Below are 16,986 nucleotides of genomic sequence, written 5' to 3' on the forward strand. Positions count from 1 at the left end.
TCAGTGTCAAAGCTCTGCCGCTGTGATAATGAAAATAAGTGGCTTCAGTCAACACACCAACAAGATTATTACTGTCCACGACATCAAAATACATCAGTTAATTCTGATATTTGTTGTGCAATGCAAACTCTTGTCCCCTGTGACAACCTTACTGACCAATGCAACAAGAACCGCTACATTAGAATTATGACACTGTCTAATAATTAAAGCATCCTTGTAGCAAATATTCTAACAAACATGCTACGTGAACTTGATAACCCAGAACAAACAAAAAAACACACTATCTATTCTAAACACATACGTTAATGAAATATAATTACACTTGCTGTTCCTTTGGGAATAAAACATATGAAAAAAATGTACACAGTTACAAATACAAATACATTATTCCCTGTCTTGCGAGTCACACGGAAACATTTCATTCTGTGATTTTGTTGGGGTCAAAAAGTTGCTGATAGTTTTCCTAGAAACACTGTCCCAGTGTCAAAACTCTCCCATGGTTACCCAGAGGAAAGTCTTTAAGTCACTCAAATTGGCATTTTGAACACGCACTGAACAGTAAAATGTATCTCACATTAAACACAAATGTCATAGTCACTCTCAGAGTACCATCCACACGAATATGGTCGTCCAGAAATGGCCCTGCAACAACTATTATCGATGGTCCTGCCCTTTCAGTTCATGGTGTAATTAAGTCTTAAGTTCCAACAAACAGCACTTATTCCCACACCAATTAAAGAAATGTCTCCTATTACAAATTCAAATGTCAATGTCCAACTTTAGTTTCTTGCATTCATACAATATTAGTCACCAAATGACAACTGTCCTCTTTAAGTATAACAAGCGTCCCACATGCAATTTACAAAGCACACTTAACAAGTCACCGCCAAAAGTTTATGGATCCCACCGTTCAGTGGTTAAGACAAAACAAAACAATCGTCCTGTCTGCTAAAGACAAAATCTATCTCACCACTCACAACATGGAAACACCAGTCCTTCACTTTCACCTTATTGAGACATACGAGCAGTAATCTTGTTTCACGGCTCGACAGTCCAGTACTAGTCAATAGTTGCTGTTAAAAAATGCCCACTGGACTCTGCCGCGCATCGTTCATTCTGCCGTCGCGCCGCCGCCGCGCGAGCTGTTGAGCAGAAAAACCACCCGCTGTTGCCTCCACGAGATAATGTCTCCAGTCGTAAGGCTGGCGCAACTTATGAATGGCCAGTGGTAGGTGCATGTCGCCCCAGGCCGTTGACCTGTTGTAGTGGGCACGTGGAGTGTACCCTGACCGACTGTGGAGTGGGGAGCGCCGCGGCTCTGTCGCCTCTCCCATGGCGACGTCAGCTTGGCCTCCTTCATTTTTATGTAGGTACGGGCGCGTTCTGCATGGGCACCTCAGTGCTACGACACCCAATCAGTCAGACCCTTCCGTGCATCTTGCAACATTACAGACAAAAGGATATTCTTACAGTATTTAAATACTCATTGATTGCCTGTATGATATATTAGATACATTGGTAATAAAAGAATCTTTGTTCTAAAAAACATAAAATCATACATCCTAGTTTTCTACGCATGCAACGTCAACATTTATCCCTTTTCTATACACAGCCCACACTTGTGCCACTAATTGTACCTGTTGTCCCTCATACAAAACATGAAAGTGTTAAAAAAAAGGAATAAGAAACCATCTATACAGCTCATAATTACAATATCACATAGTAGACTACTTTAACATCCTATCACAGCGAACATATTAGAAACTGTTGATTTTAAAACTACAATATACAATGCACCTTTGTGCTTGTGGCAGACTGAAATTAATACCCCTTGAAAGTGTTCTAACAAAAAAAAAAAAAAAAAAAGAAACAATCTATACAGCTCACAATTACCTACCACATAATGTTAAATAGTAATTTAACATCATAACACAATAAACATTTTAGAAACCGATGACTCTACATCTACAACATACAATGCACCTTTGTGCTTGTGACAGACAGAAATTAGTATCTCTTTACATATTTTACCTTTTATTATATATAACAACATTTATAGGACATGTATGTACCATCCACATGACATCATATCCTGACCTGCCATCGATGTTCATCCAAATCAAACAATAAAGCACAATAATGTTTTAGTTATGGATCAGTAGCATCCCCTTTACAGGAGTGTGCGCATTGATCACACTACTCTACGACTCTCACTCAACAGACACCACATTTTCCTTCTCATTCAATCCATTAATACACCAACAGAACAGGTCTAGAAGTCAGCTAACCTTAACACCACCACACTCACGACAACATACCATACCTTTGCTCCCTTATACTCAACCACATAACACATGGAATTGTTTCGGAGATAGCATTCCAGTCTCAGATTTCGTCCTTTCACTCTGGCACCTCTCTCCATCGGCTTACCTCGGCATTCACTTTACCGATTATTCATCCTACTAAATATCAACTTAGAATTGCGACATTTCATCTAAGAAGAAAAAATACACAAATTATTCATCCTGCAAAATAACTGTACACATTTTTGGGACCGTTTTGATTAGTTATATTGGTACCAGGCTTCAACAACAACAAAAAATATTATTTTTGCCATATTGCAAATGTTATGGTAAGAATTAGATTTACACTTATATTACATCTTACGTCAGTATTCCACAACGTTCACCATCTGGATCTCATACTTCCTTTATGTCCTTTCACGTTCTGCAGTTGTCCTCATCTCGTCATTCGTATTTCGGCTCTCCGTCCGTCCGTTACTCCATCATTTCCTGGTCTTCCTTCGCCATTCGCACCAATCTCGATTGCAGCATACACAGGCCTCTCTTTAACATACATCTAAGATATCTCCACATTATTCAATTCTACTCACCTTTATTTACCACTGTTTCATCACGTCGAATCTCTCTTTATTAATCACACTGCTTCACGTCGCTCCTCTCCTTAAATATCATCTTTATCAACTACTATTTATCACGTCACTTCTCGCACTATCTACCATCTTTATCCACTTATTAATCATCGCGTCGTTTCTGCTTGATCCTTATTCATATGACAAAAAATACGTACATACACCACTCTGTCGACTCCTGTTCATGACTCATTCGACCAGTCTATTCCGTCATACTTCCTGACATCCCGCCTGAAAATTGTTATGTTCGATTTGACACGCACAACGTTACACACCACAAATAAATACATTATCTACCATAACTTGCCTGCTTTTGATCTATCCTTAACTTTTCCATAATTTGATGTTATAAATGTGATGAAGCCCACGCGATTGTTTTCCCTTGATCGTCTCAATCGGTACAGCATTTTCATGGACAATCCGCCTCAATCTGAATGGTCCACTATAAACAGTAAAGAATTTGCTAGTTAGGAATCTGCGCTTCTTTGATAATCGATGAGTTTTAATTAGGACCTTGTCTCCTACTGCTAATTCGATTTTACGGATCTTTCCTTTCTGCTTCTCCTGCCTATCCTTAGCTGCCTTCTTAATACGCTCTATCGCAATCTTGACAATTTCCGTGTGCCTTTGCTTTCCTGATCGCGGAAAATCTACCAGCTCCCTGACTCGATTTGGTGGTGGTTCATTCTTTAATACCGTAATTGGTGATAAACCAGTTGCTCCATGTGGTAGCTCATTGACGATGTCCTGATAATCTTTGAGAAAAATATTCCAACTTCTACGTTGCCTGTGGCAATAGATCTTACACAACTTTCCCAGTTCTTTTACCACTCTTTCACTGGGGTTACTTGCAGCATAGTATCGGGATATGAACACCGGTTTTATACTTCTTCTCTTCAGTGAGGTTAGCCATTGTCTGGATCTATATTGTGGTCCATTGTCAGCTATGAACTTTTCTACAGTTCTTACTTCTCGCAAAAAGTTTTTAACGATCGCTGCTGCTACTGTCCATACCGTCGCACGTTTCAATGCGGTAAAAGTCACACACTTTGACACCAATTCCACTGCTACTAAAACATATCTATATCCCTGCACTGACCTAGGTAGCGGGCCAAACAAATCTGTTGCTCCGAATTCCCTCAATCTACCCGGCACTATCGGGAAAAGCGGTGCTTTGCATGAGATAGTTAGCGATTTTGCCTTCTGGCACAGTTTGCAACTAACAAGCACGTTCTTGATCCTCCTCTCCATACTAATGAAATAAACTGATTCCCTTAATTTCTTACAACATTTCCTTGCCCCGTAATGCCCATAACTTAGGTGCGTATACCACATCAGCTTGTTGACTATTTCATTTGGTATACACAACACCCAGTCCTGTGTGTTCGTATTTCTACGGTAGAAAAGGACCCCGTTCTGAATTGTACAGAAGCGCGCTATATTGGCATCTAAGTTCGCTCTAACTCTGTCATTCACCATTCGCCATGACGCGTTTTTATCCTGCTCTTTCGCGATATTTGTGAGTACCGCCCCTATGTATTTCTCGAACGGCACCCCCTGCATGTACAATATGTCATATCTGTTCTCGTTTACCTCCTCATCAAAGCATTGACCATAACCTATTGGGTTCCTTGACAACGCATCTGCCACTATATTCTGTGGCCCAGGAACATACATGAGTGTAAACTGAAACTCCTGTAAATAGAGTGCCCACTTAGCGAGTCGTCTATGGTTAAGTTTGGCCGACATCAGAAACTGTAGTGACTTGTGGTCAGTATAGATTTTAGTATGCCTCCCATACAAATAGTATCTAAACTTACTAAATCCCCATACTATTGCCAAAGCTTCAAGCTCAGTTACCATGTAATTTCTCTCAGCTTTGCTAAGCACTCGGCTCGCAAATGCAATAGATTGTTGTATTACTTCTCCTCCTTGCTCTTGTTCTTGGAACAATGTTACCCCAAGTCCACTACGAGAACTGTCTGTGGCCATACAAAACTCTTTCTCTAGGTCTGGATGCTCGAGAAGAAGTGCCGATAGCAGTGCCTTCTTTAACGCCTCATACTCTTCCTGCGCGACAGGGTCCCAATTCCATACCGTTTTCTTTCCAGTCAGCTGACATAGCCTGGGTGTCGCTGCACCCCCAATCTTAATAAACCTCCTGTAAAAATTGATTAATCCTAAATAACCCCGTAGCTGACGTTTTGTTCTTGGCACCGGAAAATCTCTGATTGCTTCGAGTTTGTCTGGATTTGGTCTTATTCCCTCTGGCGTCACAATGTGACCTAGAAACTCGATTTCTTTTCGTCCAAATTCTGACTTTCCCAAATTCACGGTTACCCCATGTCTCTCCAATGCACCGAGCAATATGCTTAACGTTCTATTGTGGTCCTCCCAGTTTCTTTTTGCTGTCAGGACATCATCCACGTACTGTGTTACCTTGTCTTTTATTTCATTAGGAATGACAGTATATAGCGCTCTGATAAAGGCCGCGGATGATACATTTAACCCAAATGGTAGTTTCCGGAATTGATTCGATTTCCCGTAGCACTAGAAGGTTGTGTATTTCTACACCCCCTATCTAACTCCACCTGCCAGAAACTCATTCTCAAATCAACTGAGCTGAGAACTCTGATGCCGTGAAACTTTTGTAGCAATTCGTCAAGTGGCCGATCTGTCTCTGGCTCTATTATCTTATTAATCCTTCTTGCGTCCAAAACTAGTATAATTCACCTATCCTTTTTTTCAACACAAACTAAGGGGCTGTTGTACGGACGGACTGGATGCTGGTTCGATAATCCCTTGTTGTAGCATGCTTTCGACCTCAGCTTCTACTCTTTCTTTATACACAACAGGTATTGGGTACACTTGGGCCCTAAACTGTTTATGGGGCTTGACCTTGAATCTGTACACAAAATTTCTTATTGTACCCGCATCATGTTTAAATACCTTCCTGTTCTCGTATAAAATTTTCTGCAATTCGCCGTAGACCGTGGTCCCTCGTAAATGCCATATTTTCTCCATGATCTCCTCCTCCAAACATTTATGAATTTCCTCCTTCTCTTCTTCGAACCCCTTATTCTGTGCCTGTCTACCGGACTTTACCGCGAGACATAATGCTAAGTGCGCGTTATCTTTAGGACATAAGCAATCGTCGAGTCTTAATGTAATTTCCTCCGAATCTCGTTTCAACTCCATCGAACCATTTCTCATGTTAACGACTGGTTTATATTGCTTCAAAAAATTTACGCCTAATATATCTTCAACAGTTAGTGACGACACAATCATGAACACTGTACTGAACCTTTTCGCCTGGCACACAAAGTCTACCTGCGCTTGTAACTTCACCTCAATTCCCTTTCCTGTAACTGCCCCTCTCACTGTTGTCCTTTGCAATGGCAACGTTAGCCATGGTTTTGTAAGACTACAACAATTAAACACATCTTCCCTCAAAACACTCATTACACTGCCTGTGTCGATGACACATGGTACGATTACATTATTTATTTCTACGCTAATTATTGGGTGGACTTCGCTCTCCACATCTCTTACCTCCTCTAAGAGATTCTCTCTTAGTTTTCCGAGCCGGCCGCGGTGGTCTAGCGGTTCTAGGCGCTCAGTCCGTAACCGCGGGACTGCTACGGTCGCAGGTTCGAATCCTGCCTCGGGCATGGATGTGTGTGATGTCTGTGTGATGTCCTTAGGTTAGTTAGGTTTAAGTAGTTCTAAGTTCTAGGGGACTGATGACCACAGATGTTAAGTCCCACAGTGCTCAGAGCCATTTTTTTCTTAGTTTTCCGTAATCGATATACCTAATATTTACATCATTAATAGTCCTGGCTTGTACCACTCTATCATGTAGTCACCTTCTTGTCCCTCCGTCACTGTGACAGTGATTGTCCTGTCATGAACCCAATGACTGCCTATCCTCTCTTCGCCCATCATTTTCATTTTCCCTTCTTCTTCCATCTCTGTCCCATCTTCTATTTTCCCGGTTTGCCGGTCGATATCCCCATGAATTCTGCCCCCTATTTCCTCTCCGTCTTCCATTTCCGTAATTCCTCTGATTCCATGCTCTCCTATCAGTCTGATAGTTTCTGTCGTTCCTATCCTCGACACTGTCTGACCGATGAGTCGTATCTCACTTCACGATGTTGCTCTCATTACCCAGTTCCTGTAAAAAGTGCTGAAATGACGCAGAATCATCTAAGCCTCTGCCTGCTATCACTATATCTCTGCGCATTTTCACTGGCAGCTTCGTTAAACAGATCCTAATGAGCTCCCCAGTTTCGTGTGGCACATCCAAATACCTATTTCGCCTCAGCATTTCCTGATAGGACGCCACTGGATCTCTTATACCACCTTCGTTACAATTTGGCATCATCAATATGCTTTGCTGAACCTGGTCCTGCTTACTTTTCGACCGGAATTCATTTAAAAACTTGTCACAAAATTTCTTGTAGCTACTACAGTCTTTAATAACTTCCTGCATTTTTGCTCTAGCCTCGTCCCTCAAATGGTTACACAAAAACTTCATTTTGAGGAGCGGTCCCCACGATGAAGGTAATGAATCTTGAAATTGAGACAGCCACAGGCATGGATGTTGGTAGTTATCAGGATCCGGAAAACAAGTGTACGTTTGTACCGACACGAAGTGCCTCCTATATTCTTCTTCCGCATTTATGTTTTCCGACCTTGGACTATACCCAGTTGGGTTTGCCACCTGTTTTATCCGACACAACCGTTCTTCTAACTCTCTGAGTTCGTCTTCCTCTTTCTGCCTATTTTCTTTTTTTGAATTTATCTCACTTTCCCTCTGCAACCTATCTGGTGGTGTGTCACCTTCACTACTGCACGCTAATTGCAACTGTGCTAGTTCTTCCCTATGCTTCCTATTTATTTATAATTGTGCCTCTTTAAACTGTAATCATCATCATCATCATCATCTTGGACAGTTTCCAGCCACTGGCTGGGTCTGTCGGGAACACAAGCCTCTCCATCGTGTTCTGTCTTTCCACCATTCCCCCTCTTCCACCTTCGTCCAGTTCTCTCCTCTTCTCATCACACATTCCTTCACTCCCTTCACCCATCTATCTCTTGGTCTTCCTCTGGGCCTCTTCCCCTCCAGTTGCAGATCAAACATCCTCTTTGGAATTCTTCCCTCATCCATTCTCTTCATGTGTCCATACCACTGCAGTCTTGATTTTTCTATCCTGTCCTGTACTGGTTCCTCCTTTAGTCTTTCCCTCACATACAAATTTCGCAATCTGTCTCGTCTTGTTACACCCAACCTGCTCCTCTGGAACTTCATTTCACTAGCCTGTATTCTACTTTTGTCGCTTTTGTGCATTACCCATGTCTCACTTCTGTATGTCAATATGGGGACAAAGTAGGTTCGGTATATAATTCCCTTGGATTTCTGTGGCACCTCCTTGCTCCAAATAAGCCCCCTAATGCATTTGTAGAACTGCCCTGCTTTTCTGCACCTTTCATTTATTTCCATTGCGTTTCCCCCCTTACTTTCAATCACGCTTCCCAGGTACTTGAAGTTCTCTACCACTTGTAGTTTTTCCCCTCCACAAGTTATATCCACATTTGGCCTATTCTTCTTCCTTGTTGTGACGATTATTTCACTTTTCTTTGCAGAGAAATGCATTCCATATTGTGCTGCCGTTGCCTCCCATGCATCTAACTGCTCTTGCACCTCCTTCACGCAATTTCCCCATAACATCAGGTCATCGGCAAAAAGCACTGCTTTCATTTTATGATCTCCAATTGCATCTGATACTTGCTGTAGGATTTCATCCATAACAATAATAAACAATAAAGGCGAAAGTGCACTTCCCTGTCGCAGCCCATTTTCCAGCTTGAACCATGCAGTACGTTCCCTCCCCACTTTCACACAACTCTCACTTCCCTCATACATTTTTCTGACTTTTCGTGTAATCTCTTCATCTATCCCTTTTGCGTTCAGCACATCCCAGAGCTTGTCCCTACAGATACTGTCATACGCCTTCTCAATATCCAAAAAGGCCATGATTAAGTCCTTCCCGTACTCATAGTGCCTTTCCTGCAGTTGCCTTACCGCAAATATGAGGTCCGTTGTTGATCTTCCCGGTCTGAAACCGTACTGCTCCTCTTGCAGTCTACTTTCAATACTGCTTCTTATTCTCTTCTCCAGCATCTTTTCATAGATTTTTCCACAGTGGCATAGCAGGGTGATTCCTCTGTAGTTCTCACATCTCCTTTTATCCCCTTTCTTGAAGATCGGGACTATAATTCCTTTCTTCCAATCCTCAGGAATTCTGTTCTCCTTCCACACCACCCTCAGCACTCTGTATAGCCACTGGGTTCCTACTTCTCCTGCTGCTCGTATCATATCCACTGTTACTTCGTCCCAACCTGGTGCCTTGCCCCCTTTCATCCTCTTTATGGCTTCTTCCACTTCATTCCAAGTTAGATCATCAATTTCCCCACTATTATAATCGTCTGCTGCCTTAGGCTCTCCATCGCTGTTAGTTACCTGCTTGGCAGCATTCAACAGATCTTCAAAGTACTCCTTCCAAATCTTTTTGAGCTCATGCATTTCCTCCACAACTCTTCCATTATTATCCATGATCCTCAGGCACTCGCTTCTGTCGTTCCTCTTATTTCTTACCATGGTGTAAAGTACTTTTTTGTTCCCTTCACTGTCCTCTTCTAACATTCTTGTCCATTTTTCCATCCACTTCTTCTTCTCCGCCCTTACTATGGTCTGTGCCGCTTTCTTGCTTTCCTTATATTTTACCCTAGCTTCCTCTGTTCGGGTCTGGAACCATTCTCTGAAGGCTTTGTTCTTTCGAAGTACTGCCTCTTTACATATGTTGTTCCACCATGGGGTTTCCCTACTTCTCCTCTTTGTGCTAGTTCTTCCGCACACAGTCTCAGCTGCCTCAACTAGAGCCCTCTTAAAATCGCCCCATTCTTCTTCCACTGTTCTCTGATCTTCCTTTGGCAGCTTCTTCCTGATCAGTGTCTGGTACTGGGTCCTCCATTCATCCTCTTTCAGCATCCATGTCTTCATGTCTTTAAACTGTAATAATGATTGTATTTCCTCCTGGTCGGCATAAACCTCTCGCTGCGTACTGTCAGAGCCTGTTTCGCCTCTTATACTGATCTTTTCTACATCTGCGCTAATCGTATTTATTCTGACCACTACCTCAGCAATTTCATCCCTGTGTTTATTTAGCGCCACTTCCTGCCGGGTGACTTGAGCTTCCACGCTGTCTAATGCCCCTTATTTATCTGCAAGTAAGTCCTCCACTATCTCTCTGATTCGCTCATCCGGCAACACGTCCCTGCGTTCTGTAATATCCCTCTGTATTGCAATTATTCGTACCTCCAAATTATTGGCTTTTTCTTCCACGGCGTCACATACTTGCTTCAACGTACCCAGATTCTTCTCCCCCTCATCTAACCGATTATTAACTGCGGACAGACGCTCATCGATAACTGTGTGTAGCTTCCTCATTGCCTCTTTATTTCCCTTATCCATTGCCTCCAATCTTTCCTTACTATCTTTATCCATCGGTTCCAATCTTTCCTTATTCGCTTCCAATCTTTCCTTAGTCTCCCTATCTCTCTCCTTATTATCTTTATCCATGGCTTCCAATCTTTCCTTATTATCTCTACCCATCACTTCCAATCTTTCCTTATTATCTCTATCCATCCTCTGTAAAAACTGCAGAAGCACATTGTCATTTGGTATTTTCGGTGTGCTCACCTCGTTTGCCTGAGAAACCATAGCTTCGCTAAGGGTAGCTACACTTTCACTGCATACCTGACCTAGTCCCGGCTCGCCCGCGTCGTCGGGAAAAGCTCCCAATTGTGGACAAAGCCCGCCGCCTAAAGTATCACCTAGCCGCGGCCCGCTGACCAATTCAGCCCCTTCCGAGTGTTTGCCGTTCTCGCTCATTAACCCAAGGTCGAAACCTACTTCCTGCTGCACTGCTATGTTCACCCCAGAATCACTATTCTCCATGGTGACTACACTTTTCGACTGCAACCTAGTTACTACGGACACTACGCAAAAAAAATTTATACAACGATCTTCCAGCCTTGGACGACGTAACAATCAATTACATAAAAAAAAATAAAAGACCCTCACCAATCCAGAAAGAAATTGCAAACAAAAAATTTTACTTCTTAGCGCTATCACAATATACGTAAAAATCTTGACAAATTCCATCAAAAAAAATCTTAACAGCAAACCCTAACAGCACAATCCTGTCAGGGTCGAAATTATGAGAGGCACCCACATGCCTTGCTCATATTGTAGCATCAAGCAGTCAGGCCTGTAAGATGAGTGGTCTGCCAAGCGAGTGGATTCATTCATATTTGTCAAGTATCATGAGCTCTAGTACTCACAATTAAGTTACAAATTATTCTCCTGTTTGAATATTACGCAACGGAAACGGATAACGCACATCTGACTATTAGTAATTTACACAACTGTGACTGTTCACTACGCACTGGCAATACCACATTTTCTTTCTTACCCAACGGCTTTGGTCAACACGTGGCCATCGCACTGAATATGAATGGCGCAGACATTATAAATTCTGGATATCATGACAACATACTATTCGAAAGAAAAGGCCACCAATCTTTTTCTTTTCATTATCTTTTTTATTCCGATAAATTCTATAACCTAAACACACCATAACATCTTCTACAACAATTGCAAATGAGAAACTCCGCCCAGTGGGCATGGCTTTACATTGGTGATTCTCTATCTTATGGTCTCGTAATTATTTAATACTACAGTGCACTTTCTGGATAGGATGGTGGATCTTTTGCTATATCTCGCACTTCGACTCTCACACCAATCATCACGAAAATTTCCTCCAGACCGAGTGGTACAAAAAGGAACATGCATAACCCACTGCCTCTGAAACTATCTTATTACTCTCCCATGCCAATCACACATACTTAAATTTCATGAAATACATCACACTGGCAACATACAATACAAAGAATAGTCACAACGTTATAATCACGTCACTTTCAGCTTTCTCACTTCAATTAGTATTCATCCCAGTTTCACACGACACTGCCCCACTTCGTAACTTTTCTTTCCTACTATGGACTCTGGAGGATATATGCACGTCTTCCTGTGCAATGCAAGCCAAGTGGCGTTGCTGGATAGACGGCTGACTCACCTTGCTTCACTCTCAGAGTATTATAGTTTGAATCAAGCGTCACACGGAAACATAACACCCAAAGTAATATTAAGAACATATTCACCACACACGTGAATCCTCAACTGATACCATGGATGAGTACTTCTCCTTATCCTTTGTCTCATACACAAATTGAGACTCACACAGTACTCACCACATGGAAGTACTCGTCTCTAATTTCAAGTCCTGTACACGCCATTTCTTAAATATTTCCAACTTATAGTACACACAGCTTAACTTATGCACTCGGAAGTATTTCAACTTATTGCTACATGTGGTTTCATTGTGACCGTTGGTCACTTCTGAAGATTACTACGATCCCCTTAATATTACCTGCCTGACATTTAATTCTCCCCACAAAAGTTCGTGAAATAGAGAAATTATTATTCCAAACTACTCTTAAGTATTCCACATGCATACCATTCTATCCACTCTTTTGTCTTTACAGAGCACGCCTAAGACAGGTCTTACCAACACAAGATCCAGCGCCAGAATGCCGAAACATGGCCATTCTTCAGGTCATCACGCACCTCCGTCGAGGTGGGGGAAGACCATGCTACCCATTGGTCAGCCACATTTCAGGCGCTCAGATCTCAGGTAAATTTCATCTCTTTGGTTCCACCAAAGGTGACCAAAGGACCGTCTCAAAGATGATCATATATTGCACGTTCACTATCTGTGTTTAGCAGACAACCATACATTCATTCATTTCGCAGATCTCACCAAATTGGATATAGGGATTCATTTTGTGGGAGTGCACGTGTGATCAATTAAATAACTAAATTGTCATTTTTTCATGCACTGATATCCGGCTTCAGTGTATTAAGTAAAACTGAGTTATTATTACAAAAAATATATTGTTCTGACAAGAATAACGAAGAAAGTTGTACCTATTTTCAATGTCGGGCGGTACTGTACCCTTTCACTGTAATAAAAAAGGACATGTTCAGAGTGATTGCCAGAAAAAGCTCCGATCGGAAACTCAAAACCATTCCAGGCCCTTTGCTTCGCGCCGGAATCGGAATCGAACCGAGGATACTCAGGCTCGCGAAACTTCGCCCATGGAAATTCATGTCGTTCATTCCACTCCGCCCAGTGCCACTCTCTCTAACAGTGACTGTGTTCGTCGCACAAATAGTGAGCGTCGACAACGCCGGAACTCCCGTTAAGTCGCAAGTGATTTCGTGCCAGTGTCAGTTCACGTCGCGCGAGACAGTCGCTCTTGTCGTCAGCAGGAGAATTAACTTTTTGTAGACATGGGCATTAACGGCAAAGTGATACCATTCCAGCTCGATACCGGAGCTGCAGTTTCACTGATCAATAAAGACACTTAAAAGCAGATGGGCACACCTCCGTTGCGTGCCGCAAATGTTAAGTTAACAAGATATTCAGGTCAAAAGATCCCTGTGTTAGGACAGTGCTGCCTTCTTGCAACATACAAAGGACCAACAAAACCTGTGTCATCTTACGTCCTTTGTTCTTCTTCTGCAGTGAACTTGTTTCGTTTGGATTTATTTCAGTTGTTTAACTTGTCTATAGTAAATCAGGTCCTATCAGTGAACCAGACTGTGCCTTCAGACAGTGTTTCTCGTCTATGTGAAGAATTTGCAGACATTTTTGCACCATGCCTCGGTTGCGCTAAGAACTATGAAGCACATTTGGAACTGAAAGTAAACGCGCAACCGAAATTTTTCAAAGCGTGCAATGTTCCCCACGCATTGCGGAATGACGTCGCAAGAACATTACACGATTTGGAATCACAAGGTGTAATTGAACGTGTGCAGGCTTCTCTCTGGGCATCACCCTTAGTAATTTTGCCAAAACCTTCGGGAAAATTGAGACTTTGTGTGGACTTCAAGGCAACAGTGAATCCACAACTAGTGACTGAAACTTTTCCTTTACCCCGACCGGAAGATCTTTTTGACAGACTGTGCCCGGGCAAGCATTTTTCGAAGTTGGGCCTTGCAGATGCGTACTTGCAAATACCGGTGGATGAAGAAACCCACCGCGTTTTGGTGGTTAACACGCATCTTGGTTTGCATCGATTCAAACGACTGTCTTTCGGGTGTGCATCCACCCCTGCATTGTTTCAGCAATATCTACAAACTGTTTGTGCGTTGGTCCCTACTGCAGCAAACTATCTGGACGATATTGTGATCTCCAGAAAGACGGAAGTAGAACATTTAGCCAATCTCAGAACATTATTTCAGGTCTTGCGACAAAACGGTCTTCGCTTACGGAAGGACAAATGTGTGTTTTTTGCTCGTGACTTGCCATACCTGGGACATATACTCAATGTCCAAGGCATACATCCCAGTCCCACGCACCCCCGTGCCATACAAGACTTGCCTTAGCCGCAGAATTTGAAGCAGCGACAGAGTGTGCTGGGAAAAATCAACTATTATAACAGATATGTGCCGCATGCCTCTTCCATTTCAGCTGCGCTTCACCGCTTACGCCGTAAAGGTGTTCCGTTCGTCTGGACGACGGAATGCGAACGCGCCTTTCGCCAGTTGAAATCGGCGTTGCTTTCCAATACTTGCCTTACGCCATTAGATCCCCAGAAGCCCCTTTTGTTGATGGTGTATGCATCGGATTTCGGGATCGGTGCTGTGCTTGCGCACAAAGATGGATCGCAGGATCGCCCTATTGCCTTTGCGTCCAAATTGCTCTCGTCTGCGCAAAGGAATTATTCACAGATCGAGAAAGAAGCATTGGCTCTTGTATTTGGTGTTACAAAGTTTCATGACTTCTTGTATGGTCGTCACTTTACCATAATCACAGACCACAAACCTTTGACATCGCTTTTTCATCCGAACAAGCCTACAGCGCAGAAATTCATTCGCTGGTCTATTTTCCTCTCGCAGTACCGCTACGATATCTTGTACCGGTCCACTGCTAAGCACGGAAACGCCGATGCGTTGTCCCGTTTGCCTGTTGCTGAGGATAGGGCATTCGATTCCTCCGAACTTGCTTGCATGTTCATTGATTTGGAAACCGATGACGTGGTCGAATCGTTTCCGATTGATTTTCGTCGTGTAGCTACAGCCACAACAGCCGACCCTGTCCTTTCTACCGTTCTGCGTTTTGTTGCTACGCAATGGCCCTTGTCAAAGTCACGGATCAGGGACCCGTTGGTTCGCCGATTTTTTGCTCACAGGGAGAGACTTTTTGTTCGACGTGGTGTTTTGCTGTTGCTTTCTGATAATGACCAGTCGAGGGTCATGGTCCCACGTTCGTTACAGTCCTCTGTCTTAAAGCTTCTCCACCAAGGACATTGGGGTATAGTGAGAACGAAACAACTAGCTCGTCAGCACTGTACTTGGTCCGGAATCGATGCCGCGATTACGAATATGTGATCTTCTTGCATGGTGTGTGCCGGAGAACAATCAGCACCACCGCAGAAATTCTTTGCATGGCCAAAAGCCAATTTCCCTTGGCACGCTTACACGTCGATTTTGCTGGTCCATTCTGGAATGCTAGATGGTTGGTTGTGATAGATTCCTTCAGTAATTTTCCTGTTGTTGGCCAGATGTCTTCCACAACCTCATCTGCCACCATCCAAGCGTTATCTGCTATCTTTTGCATTGAAGGTCTTCCACAAACAATTGTTTCCGACAATGGCCCACAATTCATGTCCGCAGAATTTCAGTCATTCTGCAAGGCCAATGGTATTCAACATCTGACGTCCGCGCCGTTTTCGCCACAGTCAAACGGTGCCGCTGAACGATTGGTCAGGACTTTCAAGTCACAGATGTTGAAGTTGAAAGAGTCGCATTCTCGGGAGGACGCGCTATTGCTCTTCTTGTCCTCGTATCGCCCTCAGCCCCGAGATGGTCTCTCGCCGGCTGAGTTGCTCCACGGTCGCCATCATCGAACCTTGATGTCTTTGCTACATCCGCCACATCCGGTTCCTGTGCAGCGTCAGACACCTGCTTTTGCCCCAGGCGACGTTGTCTACTATCGCCACTATCGAGGTTTATGGCGTTGGCTCGAAGGGCGCATTCTTCGCTGCCTCGGACGCGCTATGTATCTGGATTTGGGGGCCTCTGGCGAGGTGCGCCGGCATCTCAATCAGCTGCGCCTCTGTCGTCGCACGGGATCTGCCGCTCGCCGCCTGCTTTCAGCGACGGTGCCGTCCTGTTAGCGCCCCGGGGACCCATCTACTGGCTCGCCTCAGTCCCAGGTGTTACCGACGCTGCCTTAAATTTCGCCCCATGGCGACGCGCCGCCGCCGCTGCCGCCTGTTCTCCCGCCGGCGACGCCCGCAGTGGTCGCGTCGCTGCAGCCGCCGGGCGCCCCCCTGGGTCACGCGCCGCCGATCGCTCCCCGTGACCAGTTGTCCTCCGACATGGAACTCTCGCCCACTCCGGGCCACATGTCGTCTTCGCCCGTCGGATGCCCTGGCCCGACGGAAGTCGACCCTTCGGCCCCTCCTGTCTCTCTACGGGCGCATACACCGCATGTTGGCGTGCACCCTGGAGTAGGTTTTCAGGCGTTCCCTAGCTCCCCGCGGTCCGAATTGCAGGGTGCGGGTGGCACAGCCTCGCCTGTTGTTAGGCTCCCCACCTCGTTGCATACGTTAACATAGGGTCCTCCCCACGGCGGGCGGAGGCCTTATACCACGACCGTCCGCCGATTTGCGGGGGAGGAATGTGGTGTCACCGCCTGACACCACACTTGCTAGGTGGTAGCCTTTAAATCGGCCGCGGTCCGTTAGTATACGTCGGACCCGCGCATCGCCACTGATTGCAGACCGAGCGCCGCCACACTACAGCTCTAGTCTAGAGAGACTCCCTAGCACTCGCCCAGTTGTACAGCCGATTTTGCTAG

Source organism: Schistocerca piceifrons, chromosome 1, assembly GCF_021461385.2.
Source record: "Schistocerca piceifrons isolate TAMUIC-IGC-003096 chromosome 1, iqSchPice1.1, whole genome shotgun sequence".
NCBI classification, from domain to species: domain Eukaryota; kingdom Metazoa; phylum Arthropoda; class Insecta; order Orthoptera; family Acrididae; genus Schistocerca; species Schistocerca piceifrons.